Source organism: Rhinopithecus roxellana, chromosome 13 (assembly GCF_007565055.1).
Source record: "Rhinopithecus roxellana isolate Shanxi Qingling chromosome 13, ASM756505v1, whole genome shotgun sequence".
NCBI lineage: Eukaryota > Metazoa > Chordata > Mammalia > Primates > Cercopithecidae > Rhinopithecus > Rhinopithecus roxellana.
The window spans coordinates 46639458-46653556 of NC_044561.1; the positions used below are offsets into that span (position 1 = coordinate 46639458).

General features: G+C 45.1%; 1 protein-coding gene across 3 annotated transcripts in view; it reads right to left on the minus strand.

Moving 5' to 3' along the window:
• Positions 1 to 10159, minus strand: part of TIAM1 (TIAM Rac1 associated GEF 1) — a 230278-nt gene extending 220119 nt beyond the window's left edge. For 2 of the 3 annotated variants that reach the window (XM_030914607.1, XM_030914609.1), the window contains exons 1-2: positions 9923 to 10159; positions 5001 to 5181 (exon numbers count right to left, since the gene is read on the minus strand). The gene's annotated coding sequence lies outside the window, so the exon portion shown is untranslated. The remainder of the gene's footprint in view (positions 1 to 5000; positions 5182 to 9922) is intronic. The other variant, XM_030914608.1, reaches the window with a different exon arrangement.
• Positions 10160 to 14099: the final 3940 nt, after the last annotated feature.

Here is a 14099-nt window from a genome sequence, read left to right on the forward strand (position 1 = left end):
GGATCCTGCTGCCTCCAGCCCTCCCCGCCTGGGTGCTGTTTCTTGATTATTCTCCCCCCTTTTTTTTTCTGACTTGGGATCTCACTCTGTTGCCGAGGCTGGAGTGCAATGGCGTGGTTCTGACTCACTGCAGCCTCACACTCCATGGCTCAAGAGATTCTCCCCCTGCTCAGTCTCTGAAATCGACGAGATTTTATGCAGGAAACACTGCACTCGACTGTTCTTCATTAATGCTTCAGTCCTCATTACACATATCGATGCTGTTCGATCAGCAAAAAGATCCCACTGATAAGGGCACCTAACTGCTCTATCTTGACTCTCTGGGGATTTCAGATACCCTCACCTGCGCCTCCAGTAAAGCTAACCCAGGCCTCTGGAAAGAATTTTTTCCTAGCTCTGAAAGTAGTTATCTGTAGCTCATCCCTCCCTTCACAGCCCCCATACGGTTCATTCCCATCCCCATAAGGAAACCGAACTCTGCTGAGCATCAATTAGGAGCAGAGAGAAAAGGCTGTGTGCTTTGAGCAGACTGGCTCCTTCTCAAGCTAAACACACTTATGTGCATCTGACTCCATCACCGCCCCAGCCTGCACACGTAACGGGGCCCAGCCTTTCCGGAGGTGAGCTTGTGTTTACCCACTGCCGTGGGGGTATTTCCCAGTCGGCCTCTCCTCCCCCCAGTGGAGACTGGCTGCAACCACCCTACCCCCCACCCAGGCAACCAAATGTGACATCCAAGGAGTTCCCGGAGTGGCCATCTGTCCCTGCCATGCCAATGTTTATGCAACATGGGCAGGAGAGGGACAGGCCAGGGGAGGCTCCAGGGTATCTTGCATCAGACCCAAGGCATTGACATCCCAGGCCGTTTGTGCCACAAAACACGACAGTGAAAGAAGAGTCCTCCGTCTAACCGGAGAGGTTCCTGGTTCCTAAAGAGAGGCATCAAATCTCTTTAACTTTCCTGAGGGTGTTCAAAGAACCAGCCTGATACATTTCACCTGTGGATGAGCATCTAACAATAAAATGAGATCCCTAATTTTGCAGTTTTAAAAATATTACCTGACGGCCCCCCCAACCCTCCACAAAGTTAAACCTAAACATGGTCTTTCAGACAATAATGACTGCAACAGGTTCATGAACAGTGAAGTGCCAGGAGGAACTGGCTAATGTAGAAAAGATTTAGATCAGAAATAAATTCAAGCCAGGAGCAGTGGCTCAGGCTTGTAATCCCAGCACTTTGGGAGGCTGAGGCGTGTGGATCACCTGAGGTCAGGAGTTCAAGACCATCCTGGCCAACATGATGAAACCCTGTCTCTATTAAAAATGCAAAAATTAGCTGGGCATGGTGGTGCACACCTGTAATCCCAGCTACTTGGGAGGCTGAGGTGGGAGAATTGCTTGAACCTGGGAGGCGGAGGTTGCAGCGAGCCGAGATCGCACCGCTGCACTCCAGCCTGGGTGACAGAGAGAGACTCTGTCTCAAAAAAAAAAAAAGAAGAAGAAGAAGAAATAAACTCAAGAATCTCCAAATTCTAGAGTTAATATGACCATTAGACATCCTCATCTAAATGTCTCTGTTTATATTCAGAACCAGAGGTCAAGATGTGTGGGAATGGTCACGAGTTTAGAAATCAGATAAAACACAGTTCAAGTCCAAGGTCACTGCCACAATAGTGTGACTTTAGTCAAGCTACCTAGGTTCCACCAAGTAGACTTGGAGATGAGAATACGCACAGGCCCAGAGAGACTGTGAGCTGCAATCATGTATTCTGTAAGAGATCACAAAACAGAAGAATGCCAAGCACACAGTAGGCACTCAATGTTTGCATCTTCCTTTCCAGCCCTAGCCCTCCTTCCACAGCCTTACAATGGGGGGCGCACCCAGGAGGCAGAAGATGTCCAAGACAGCACAGGTGAAGAGAGAAGCCACTGCGGAGCGTTCGGCTGGCCATCAGCTAAGACTCAGCGCACTGACTCCGCTGAGGCATATTTCTGTTATCTTTCGAATGGGGGACAAAAGACGCTTGACATGTTTCACCTACCATTTGCATGAAATCTGTTGAACTACATTCCAAGTATTGGGGGAGAATCCACATTATTCATCACATGAATGCGCTTAAACTCCCTCTGGTGGGAAGACAGGCTAGCCGCTGTGCCTGAAGCCAAGAGATGACACATCCATTCTATGACTCAACTTGAGCAGCTGCAGTGTGAAAATACACACACAGGCTCACAAAGAAATGGGCTAACATTTCTTGCCCCTTGCTTTTTTTTTTTTTTTTAGTTTTGCTCTTTAACCTCATTATTTTCCTTTGCTCACAGAACCTGGAAGCAACGCTGGCATCTCTCTGGACAGCTCTGACCAGATTTTAATCCCAAAAAGAATCCCTCAACACTCGGCACATGTGGCACAGGGCACAGTCACAGCTCTCAGGGACTCATGATCCTACTTCGAGGGAGAGCTCGGAAGGGGAACATCATCTGAGAAGGAACCCTGGTTCCGAGGGGCAAAAATCACAGCGACTGGGGCAGTCCAGAAGGACAGCCGGGAGGAGGTGGACTTGAATTGACCCTGAAGGGGGTAAAATCTGAATCGGCAGAGAGCAGACAGGAGGCTACTGGGGGTAACCAACAAGGACAGGCGCCCTGAGACAGGACTCAGCAAAGCAAAGCGGATTCTGGCAGGCTGTGTGGCCACTTGTTCAGCTAACATTTACTAGGCACGCCATGGCAGTCACTATAGCCATGCTGTGGCAAGTATAAAGAGAAGTCCAAGCAGCCCACCCTGGAGGAACACACAATAGCACAGTGATCAAGAGACCAGACTCCATGGGCCAGGCTGCCTGGGTTCAAATCCTGGTGCCTCACTTTCTAGTGCTATTGTTTTGAATAGGTTACTGAGGCCAGAGGTGAGAAGTCATGAATACATTTTTGATTAGGAAGTGTTTTCAGAGAAAACCAGAAAGTAGGTAGGGGAGATCTGGGAGGGACGGAAGCCCTGGGGGCACTCTCGACCCAGGGCAGATAAGACCTCAGCGTTGGCCTGGAATATGTGCAAGGTTCTCAGGGTTAGCCCTTGCTAGGGATGCCCTGGGGGTATAGAGACTAGCAGGTAGTTGGCCAAAGGGAATCCAGCCGCTAAGGGCACCCTCCACCAAAGACAGCAGGAGCAAAAGCACTTAGGGAGAGGGAATTTACTAGACAGATGAAGGGGATCCAAAGGGATAGGGGCTGAACATGGACAGCCAGTGCCCCAAAGGGTTAATTGTTGTTGTTTTTATTATTATCATTTTGAGACAGTCTCTCGCTCTGTTGCCCAGGCTGGAGTGTGGTAGTGCGATCTCAGCTCACTGCAAGCTCCACCTCCTGGGTTCAAGCGATTCTCCTGCCTCCCCGCGTAGCTGGGATTATAGGTATGCGCCACCATACCTGGCTAATTTTTGTATTTTAGTAGAAACAGGGTTTCACCATGTGGGCCAGACTGGCTCGAACTCCTGACCTCAAGTAATCCGCCCACCTCGGCCTCCCTAAGTGCTGGGATTACAGGCGTGAGCCACTGCGCCCGGCCTATTATTATTTTTACCCCTTGAAAAGGCCTATTATTATTTTTACCCCTTGAAAAAGGCATGTAACCCAATTATGATAATACAATGTGTCTGTATTATCACAGGGAAAGTGAGTGCTTTGGCTCCGCTCTCTGTTAGAGGGTGCCCTTAGGGGCTGGATTCCCTTTAACTAACTACCTGGGCGTCCCTGTACCCCCAGGGCATCCCGAGCAAGGGCTAACCCTGAGGAGGGTGCACATATTCCAGGTCAACTCAGAGGTCTTATCTGCTCCGTGTCCAGAGAGCCCTTGAAAGAAAGGTTTCTCCAAGCCACTGTGTACATTCGGAGAAAGGAGTGGCTACACCGCTGTGCGTCTGGAGGCAGGCAGAGCGGAGCAGCAGGTAAGACTGGAGGAACAAGTCACAGCAAGATCTGCAAAGCAGCAACCGGAATGCAGGGTGGGAAACTGAAAGTTACAGGAATCACGCGTGCCTCAGGAAGCATCTGCGATTCCTGCTCTCTCTCAAGTCCGCAGTCTCCTATTGTGTTCAATGTCTGGACCAACAAACATAGGAGCCAAACCTGGTAAAGGTTAAATAATGCATCCCGATGTCACCTGCTAACAAGGTCGAGGTGGGTTTGTCCACGAGAGGAAGGCAAAGTTGAAAAGAACAAGAGCAACTTCGGACAGCTAGAAAGCCCCTTTTGGTCTACGTCATTCTCCTCCTAGGAAGTACACGGGGACTGCACGGGCAGAGGTGACCATTCCCACTTAGCAGAAGGGAAACTGAAGTACGCGCAGCCGTTTCTGCTGGAATTCCCTAGAAGGGGTCTGTGCCACATACAGGAAGTAGGGAGGGTGTCTTTGCAGCATATTTCTTCTCTTGGAGTAACTGCGAACATTGCACGGCGACCACTTGATCCATTCTGTGAAAGCCCCAAGCCTGTCACGCAATAAAGACGTCCAGTTTCACCACAGCAGGGAGTCCCGCATGAAATATTCCCACTTGAACAAAACCACTTAGCGGTTTACATCAATGCTCACCCTGTCTCGTTAAAAGTGATGTGAACCCACACCCAGCAGCCCCCAAACCAGCACGTTGATACCAAGTTTCCCCAGCTGCATCCAAATCAATTCCTTCTTCCCCTTTCCTAGTATCATGGGGGCAGGCAAAAGAGAAGTCAGAAAGACAGAGGATTACCCACAGCCAACTCCAAAACAAAATAACCATGGGAACCACCCAGGAAGAATGGGAAGGGTTCCCAGGAAACCCATTTCAAAGCCTCAGATTGCAAGTGGGGAGACTCAGCAACCCTTTAACCACCAAAACAATCGTCACAAACAATGAACTTTCTATTGCACCAAAAAAGGTGGATTTGGGCAGGATCAAGATAATAAAGACTTTAAAAGCTTCAATCCTCACTCCCCAGCCTTCTGCAAACGCCACACTTACCCCATTGGAAACAGAAGAGGCTTTGTCAAGATCTCCAAATGTGCCATCTGCAGGGACTGCTCACATACTAGGTGAGACGCTAGGATTCAGAGCATCATCCCCCATGGTACCAACCAGCCTCCTCTTCCTCCTCCTGGGCTTCAGGTCTAGAAAGATGGGTCTCAGTCCACAGTGATTCTACCTGTAAGAGCAACATAAGAAAATAATGAGTTTTGTGCTTCTTTTTTATATACCTCTAGAGATTGCAAGATTATCCTCAGAAACATTAATGTGATAACACAGGAAAAGTACTTCATATGTTGCAGACACTCAATACATTAGTATTTAGTATTGATATTTTAATAAGCAATTCATATTTTAATAAAGAAGCATTTACCAGGCTTAGTTCTCTATAGCCTTGTAGAAAGCACCTCAACTATAGAGATTCTTGCCCACCAAAATCTCATAGTCTATGGAAACACTGAAGCATGTGGCTGCAAGGTACTAGAGGCAGCTCTGCGATTCAGTACAAGAGCTCACACATCAATCCACCCTGAACCATTTCAAGAAACAAAACTTTCCAAAAGTGATGATCTCTTCCCTAAAAGTTTTACCAATGAAAGCCACGCTAACACTTGTTTTCAAGCAACGGCATCAAAATAAACTGGAGAAGCGGGTGTTGCAAAATACTTATGAAAACTACGCCTCCTTGTTCTCTATTCTCATGAAAGCATTGGCTAGAACAAAATAGCACCACCGGGTCATAGCGGGCAGGCCAGACCAGGTGCAGCTAGTCAATCTGTCTTCATCGAAAATAACTCCACACTTGAAGCTGATTCACTACCCCAAATGTAAACCAAGACTCCCTCCTTGAGCAAAGCAGAATGACTTTAGCATAGCACCATAAAGCCAATGAAGCCTTTTCCCAGCTCACAACCCCGTCCCATCCCCAGTCCAGTCCCTTGCAATACTAGATGCATAAATAAATGCTAACTAATTATGCCATTACATAGGACAAGGTCCTAATACCCTAGGACCTTGTCAACTGAGAGACCCTAGGAAGAACCAATGGCTCAGGGTTGGGGAAACTCAATAATGCTAGATTCCCTTGTCGGGGAATATTAACCAGTCAAGCTCCTCTGTCCTATGCTCTTATTGTCCCTTTTTGGTTACAACATCAACCATAATACCAAACAATCAACACTTCCCCAAAAGTACTTAGAAACTCCAGGGTCTGAAACAGCCTCCAAGGTCTGTGGCACAAAAAGGCTATGGCAGTCACCAGCATTCTCTATCTTCAAGTTTAATTCTTTTCCTGTTTTAATTTAATTTTTAGAGATGGGGTCTCACTGTGTTGCCCAGGACAGCCTCAAACTCCTGGGCTCAAGGAACCCTCCTGCCTCAGCCTCCTGAGTAGCTGGAACTACAGGCACACACCACCATGACCAGCTTCCAAGTTAAATTCTTGAGTAACTAAATTTAACACACTTTGCCTTCATAGAAGCAACCCACTAACTTACATCCCAGTTGCTGCCAAGTTTTGGGCTTTGTACTCATTTCATTTTTACACTAAAGGCAGGCAAAAAAAAAAAAGAAAGAGAAAAAAATAGCAGAGCAGTGGATAAGATCCTCAAGGAGATGAGACAGGAAAAAAAAAGAAAAAAGAAAATCCTGGGAAAGGAAGATAAAAATTGGAGGGAAGAAATGGTAACATAATCAACTAGGAAAATAAGATTAAAATACTGAAAATATGGAACTTGCCCATAATGAAGAGAGAACAAATGGGGGAAGTGGTTTTTGTTTTATTCTACTACAGTAACTTCACCTTCCTTCACCTGCCATTGAGAGAGGTGGTAAGGTTGGAGGTAGGACAAGAAAGGGTAGGAGGCAGAAAATAGTAATCGTTACACTGAAAACACTCAATGTCGCTATTAAATGCCTACTTTGTGCCAAATGAAGGATAGAAACCTTACATGAATATTCATAATGAAATCTCATTATACGCTGAATTCACAGTGCAATTTCACAATCAGTTTCCAGATCACATTTGGGAAAATACAAGTTCAGAGAGGTTAGGCAATTTTCCTGAGGCCACACAGTCAAAAGTGGCAGAGCAAGAATTCAAAGCCAGGTCTTTCTGACTCCAGCATCCTTTCTGATATACTCAGAAAGACTCTGTTCTGAGAAAACTTTAAAATGCTCAGACTCATGCATTAAATATGAACCAAAACGAAGTGTCTTCTCCAGTCATTACAGCAAATTTGTTCTGCTGTTGTACAAGGTAAATCTGTACTGTCAAGTGGGTTGAAAGTACCTACAATTCACTTTAAATTACCAGTAAGTCTTATGTAAATTCTAGTTACATTTTTCCAGAACAATATCACAGGGTGTGCCTCAATGAATACACAAAACCCATCTTGGAATAATTTGGTCCACTGTGCATGGTGTTCACAAACAGAAAGTATATTTTAATAAAACTGAAAAAACATAATCTATGTCAAAGATACAAAGATAAATACGTGGTGTCCTCCCACTTACAGCTAAGGAACTCAGTTGCTAATTTTCAAAGGCTGTTTAAGGTCCTTTTTGACAGAGTTCCACTGGGCAGAATTTTAAAAATGAATATAAACTCAAGAAAGGAGGTGGCCTTTGTTTGTGTTCCAATTAAGATACCATCAAAAATCGAAGTTGGTTCTTCCAAAAGACCAATAAAATTGATAATACATTAGCAAGACTGATGGGGAAAAGGTACAAATAACGCCACGAATGAAAAAGGAAACATATCTACAGATATACAGTCTTTAAAAATGTTATGAGGATATCATGTTCAATATGATACCAATAGATTTTAAATTGTACATAAAATGGGAAAATTTCTGTAAAAATTAGTTATTAAAATAAACAATTTTAATGATCTGGTACCTATTAAACAAATTTACAATTTAAAAACAGTCAGATAAGGTGGCACACGCCTATAGTCCTAGCTACAACAGGAGGTTGGGGCGAGAGGATCACCTGAGCCCAGGAGCTCCAGTCTAGCCTGGGCAACAGAGCAAGACTCCATCTCTAAAAAGAAGAAATGAGTGAATAAAATTTAAAAATATAACCAACCAGAGACAAACCAGCTTATTTACTGGGAGAGGTAGGGAGACAATATGAAAAGATAATGATATAGAAATTGCCACTTTCTCTCACATCTACACGGTCATATAGTAGCATTAACCCCAATTTCAAATGTCCTCACGATGGTATCTTCTAACAGTCACATGTGACAATATCTAAAAACCTTTGCTCTATGAACAATGCAGTTCCCCTTTTGTAGCTAAGAATTATTGTTCCATAAAACTCCGTCTATTAGTCAGTTTCACCAGCATTATCATGAGATCCAATTTGGTTGTCTTTCCTGTTGAGTGAGTTACTAAAGGTTCCTTGTGGGGTGGAGGGGCATGAGGGAGCAGGTCACAGGCCTCGTGTCAGCATCAGTTTCACATCGACCTGCTGCTGGGTCCTTTCTCCAGCCCAAAATGAGCTAGAACTCAGGGCTCTAGCCCTGGATCATGCAACCTGTTGGTCTTCCCTAAGCCATGTCTGATTTGGTTGAAAAGTAATTTCCTTTCCATCTGTATCTTTAACTTCAAGGAAGTGGGAGAGTCAGAGCAAGCTAAGTGAACTGTGGCCCCAGCAACCTGCCTCCTGACCCCCAAAGTTCAAGGGAAGGTATTGCTGAGAGAGTCAGGCAATTCCACTTTGATATTAGAAAAATGAGAAAATCAGCTACTGACATTTTCCTGATTGTACCCACCCCAGACCTGGGAAAGAACATTTGGTTTGCTATAAATACAACAGAAGCCACACATTTTTCACCTTCATTTCTTCCCCTAAAAGTAAGATGATTCTGTAAACATTCTCATGAAAGGATTCGCTTACAAAGAACAAAAGCCAGCTCCAACTGCTGGTGTATCACTAAGCTGTTGATCAGGTATGAAGTAAGTGCAACAGGTAACAGTTAACCCAATAGCCTCCCTCTGACCTCTACACACTGAGCAAAAGCTACACAGGCCAAATGGAAGCCCCCGATCAGCTCCAAACTTGAAATAAAATCTAAAGCCTACCTGCGAGAAGCCTCATTTGAGCCAAGTTTATCCTTTGCGGGGAGATACTGTCACTTGCAATAAGCCCAGCCCCCAGTGCCACCTTCCACCCAAACTTCCTCTCACACCCCACCCAAAATCGATTTAGGCAATCAATCCAAAGATAAGCTAGCTTTCACAGAAAGACAGACATTTAAAAAAAGAAAGAAAAAATTATCCAGATAAACAAATCACACCTCCACAGCCAGGAACCTAGAGCCGAACTAATTTAATCAGCTGTAAAATTAATGAGAAACACGAGACTTCCGATGTCCCACTCCAGAACGCCCATCCAGGTGCGGTCGGGAGCCACAGCTTCTGAATATTCCTTCGGAACTTTTTTCTCACTTGATTCCCAAGCCTGCCATGGGGTTCTTTTTCAACGGCACTGACCTGCAATTACCCAACGCGCAGCGGGACAGCCCCGGGCAGAACGCATCCTGGGTGGGTGACGTGATCCCGCAGTCTCCTCCCCGACCCCGTATCCCATACAACGATCCTTGCTTACAGAAGTCAAAGGGGAAAGATGAAGCTTTCAAAGACCGAATCTCTACCCTGGAGCCGGAACCAACGTCGCCGGCGTCCCCTGCAGCTCAGCCGGCAACGCGCGCCGAGCCTCGGGACGCAGCTTGGAGACGCGCTTGCTCTTTCTGGGAAGGGGCTCCGGGGCGCACGTTTCCCCCGCCCCAGCCGCACAGCGAGCTCGGGGCTCTCACCTATCCTCGTTCAGAGCCACATTCGGCTGCCTCCCCTGACCACCCGACACAAAGAGATTCGCCGGTGGAAAGAATCGATTTCAAAATTCAAGCTCACCCCTGCTCAACAAGGCGCGCACGTTTCTCCCGGTCTGGCTTCACATGTCTCGAACTTCCAGTAACAGAAATGAGGAAGCAGCAGCCTTCCCCGGCTGCTGGCGGAGGCAGTGGGTGTAACTTGTGAAGTTTCGTGCTATGATGAATCTGGTCACTTGGGTGTGTTGGAGAGGGTTGGTCGCTCCTCCCTTCCTCCTCCCACCATCACCTCCCTCCTCTCCGCCTCCCTCTCCAATTTAATTCTTCCCTCTGGCATTCGCCGGCTGTCACCCAGAATCCCAGCACCCTCCCTACCGCATCCTTGGGGGTAATGTATTTCAAAAAGGTCTTACCCAATTTACAGATGAACCTGGTCACCCTGCACAAAGCATGGACGCCTGTCAGACAATTTTCTACAGCCCATGGCAAAAAAGCAGTGCCTCTTAAAAGATATAAAAGGCCAGCAATATTACATATGCGCCCCCCACCAGCCCTTCACGGGCAGAAAAGTGGGTAGCTCATCAAGTGGAGACCTAACTCCTAAATAGCTATTGAAAACGAGTGGAGGGCAGGAAAACAGAAAGCAAACTTTCAGTTGACTGCCTTTTCTTTAATATGTACTAGAAAGTATTTCCAATATACAACATATATTTGAAAATAATATAATGAACACCCACGTGCCCACCATGTAGCATAAAAAATGGAAATTACTCATATAGTGTAAACTATATGTGAACCTCTTCCTCGCTGAAACACATCCCTCTTTCCTTCCCCCTGGAAAGAAAACTGCCCCAAATTTGATTTCCCATGAGCAATTTTTATATCACAGTTTCTAAAAATGTTAAAGAGAACATGCTAACTTAAAGTTTACCAGAAAGCCATGCAATGAACATCCCTCTGCTGTGCTTGACCTTGGTTTCCAAACAGAAGTTTCCTTAAATAAAACTTTAAATGACCTCACGTTAAATGAAGCCTCAGGTGGCTGGTTAAGGAGAATGAAAGAAATCACGAAAGAAGAAAACAGTAAATCTGAAGTGACAAGTGAGAGGCTGTATCTGAAATGGTTGAAGCATTCATGGATGAAATTGATAGATTAATAGAGCATTATCATTTTATAAGGTTAAAAGCTGTGCCAAAAACTTAGGCTACTCATCCATACTGCAAGGGACTTTCCTCAAAGATACAGGCTACAGAAATAGAAACCCAACATTCATTAAAAAAGTCATAATGACTCAAATGCCAGCCAGGGATGCAGCCTGGAAACAAAACTCCAAAAAGGGAACTTGGAGATACATTTAAACTTGACTCAAATATATATGTATATATATCCATATATATTCATATATATCATATGTATTCACATATATATTCATATGTATATGAACATGAAAAAAGAGATGCCTGGTTCATCTTTATATTCTTGGTAAAGAATATAGGCTGGTATAAAGGCTGGTATAGCAGAAAATTTAATAACTACCTGATAAATGAATTAAGTAAATAAAAGACTGCCCACAAACACACCTAAAGGAACAGAATGGGCACGGTGGTTCACGCCTATAATCCCAGCACTTTGGGAGGCCGAGGCAGGTGGATCCCCTGAGGTCTAAAGTTTGAGACCAACCTGGAAACACGGTGAAACCCCGTCTCTACTAAAAATACAAAAATTAGCCAGGCATGGTGCTGTGCGCCTGTAATTCCAGCTACTCGGCAGGCTGAGGCATGAGAATTGCTTGAACCCGGGAGGCGGAGGTTGCAGTAAGCCAAGAAGAACACACCACTGCACTTCCAGCCTGGGTGACAGAGTAAGACTCTGTCTTAAAAATGAAAGAAAGGAAGGAAGGAAGGGAGGGAGGGAGGGAGGGAGGGAGGAAGGAAGGAAGGAAGAAACAGAATGAAGAAAGAGAAGAATGTTTGGATAGAGCAATGGTCCTTAGTTGGAGGTGATTTTGCCTCTCCGGGGAACATTTGGCAATATCTGGAGGCATTTTTGGTTGTCACAGCTGGGAGGTGCTACTGGCATCTAGTAGGTAGAGTCCGGAGATGCTGCTCTACATCCTATCATGCATATAACAGGCCCCACAACAAAGAATTATCCAGCCACAAATACCAATAGTGCTGCTGCTGAGAAACCCTGATTTAGAAGTTTCACTATCACCTGTCATTTAATTAATGTATTCCATCTATTCCAGATAGCATCATCAATTTGAAGAGAGTCTCCAGGGACTTATAAAAACATGAAACAACACTTCTCCTTTTCCACTGTGCAGCATTCAATCGCTGAGAACCACACATATGGACTCAGAAGAAAGCAGACACTGAGATCAGAGGCAGGAAAGCATCCCATGGTTTTGGGTGCAGCCTTGCTGTCCACGCACTCATCAAGCTACTGACTTATGCTGAATCTGGATGAAAACAACCAGGAAGGGGATGGGTGAAGGAGGATGTAAAGCCAGGGGAGACTGGTTTGAGAATCAGAGATCACATACTTCTGGGAAGCCGACATGGTGTGCAGCGAGAGATGTGACCGATACAGAGACAAAGCGGCCTTAGCGAGGCCCATCAGTCATTTCTCCATTGACCACTATGAGTCTTCACTGGAACTACTCCACACAGAACAGGAAGGCACTTCATCTCATTACAGCATATAGAAAAGAATGTCACACATCACTCACGGGAAGAGGAAGGCAAGCACCATGAAGTCAGCAGTCAGAGCATCAGAGCAGTGGGCTTACACAGGGAGCACATCTTGCCTACAGGTTTTCTGGTCTCATGATTACCTAAGAAGGTTTCTTTTAGCTCTGGGGGCGGCGGCGGGGGGCGGCAGGGGGCATATGCTTTTTTTTCCCCCTTCTTTCTGATATTATTTAATTTCTGCATGGGAGGGGAGAAGAGCTTTTTGTTGTTGTTACTTAGTGTTTCTCAAAAAGGGAGGTGGGGAACAGTAGGTTTGCTCATCTTGAATTTTCTTAAAGCCACATATGTGGTGGGGATGCAATACATACATGATGGATTAAACCAAATAGGCCCCACCTGCTTCCCTATCTCTCAGGCCTAAAAATAAAGGGTCCCCTGTAGATGCTTCTAGAGAAGAACATCTTGAGATCAAGAGTCCGAGCAACATGTGAACATGTTACATAAACCCCGCTGGCTCCATACAGTGGCGGGCAGGTTTTCACAGATCTGAACAGAAGGGCTTACCTGATATGGGTGAAAATACAACAATATCAGAACTGGAGAGGCCCCAGGCATTGGTCTCGGGCCTCAGAGGGAAGCAGACTTAGCATCCAAGAATTTACTCCTATAGCAGAAGGGCTGTGTCCTCCTGCCCAGGAAGATTCCGCCACAACACTACTAGACAAGTGGGCAGTAAGGAAGATGCCCTATCTTTCTAAAGATACCAGTTTCTAAACCTGTGGTTTTGAAAGCCACTAGTTTTGCTTTTTTAAAGTCATGTGCATTTTGGAAAAGAAAACGTGAACACAGGTCCGAGCTCCATCAGCAACAATGAACTTACACACAAATGCACGGTATTTCTGCTCCAAAGAAATGCAACCAGTAGAGGGAGCACAGCCGACTTTTGTTAATTTCTCAAGATCGGGATGAACCTGGGGATGATGCTAAATGATACAAAAATAATACACATCACCACAAAAGAAAAGATTTATGCACGAACATTTAGAGAAACCGTAAACCATGACATCCTTAGAAGGTATGTGAATTGTCAGTAGATATTTGCACAAGAGCTGGCTAAACAGACAGAAGAGGACTATATACAAAATAAATTCATGTTGGAAAACAGTATGTGGCATGTGGAGAAAAGGTCACAAAGGGTTAAACTTCTTTTCCCCTTTGTCAAGTGGATTTACACTCAGAAATGAAAACCTATGGAGAGTTTACATAAGTATATTCTCTCCAAAAATTTTAACTCAGTGTTTAGCTTGCTTGCTCTCTCTCTATATATGTATATATTAGATCTACAATAGCTGGGCTTTAAAATTCCTTTCAAATTGCATTCTCAGTGACATAGATGACTTCCAAAAGCAAGCATTTTCTGGATTTCTCTTCAGGGGTCTCCAGAACCAACTTGGTCAGGAATCAAAGTGTCTTCAAGATCTGCGAATTTGAAGCCATCAGCCATAATGGAGCTTACCTCCACCTTTTCAAGCCTCCATAGAACAAAAACAAGGTAAGAAGTGCTG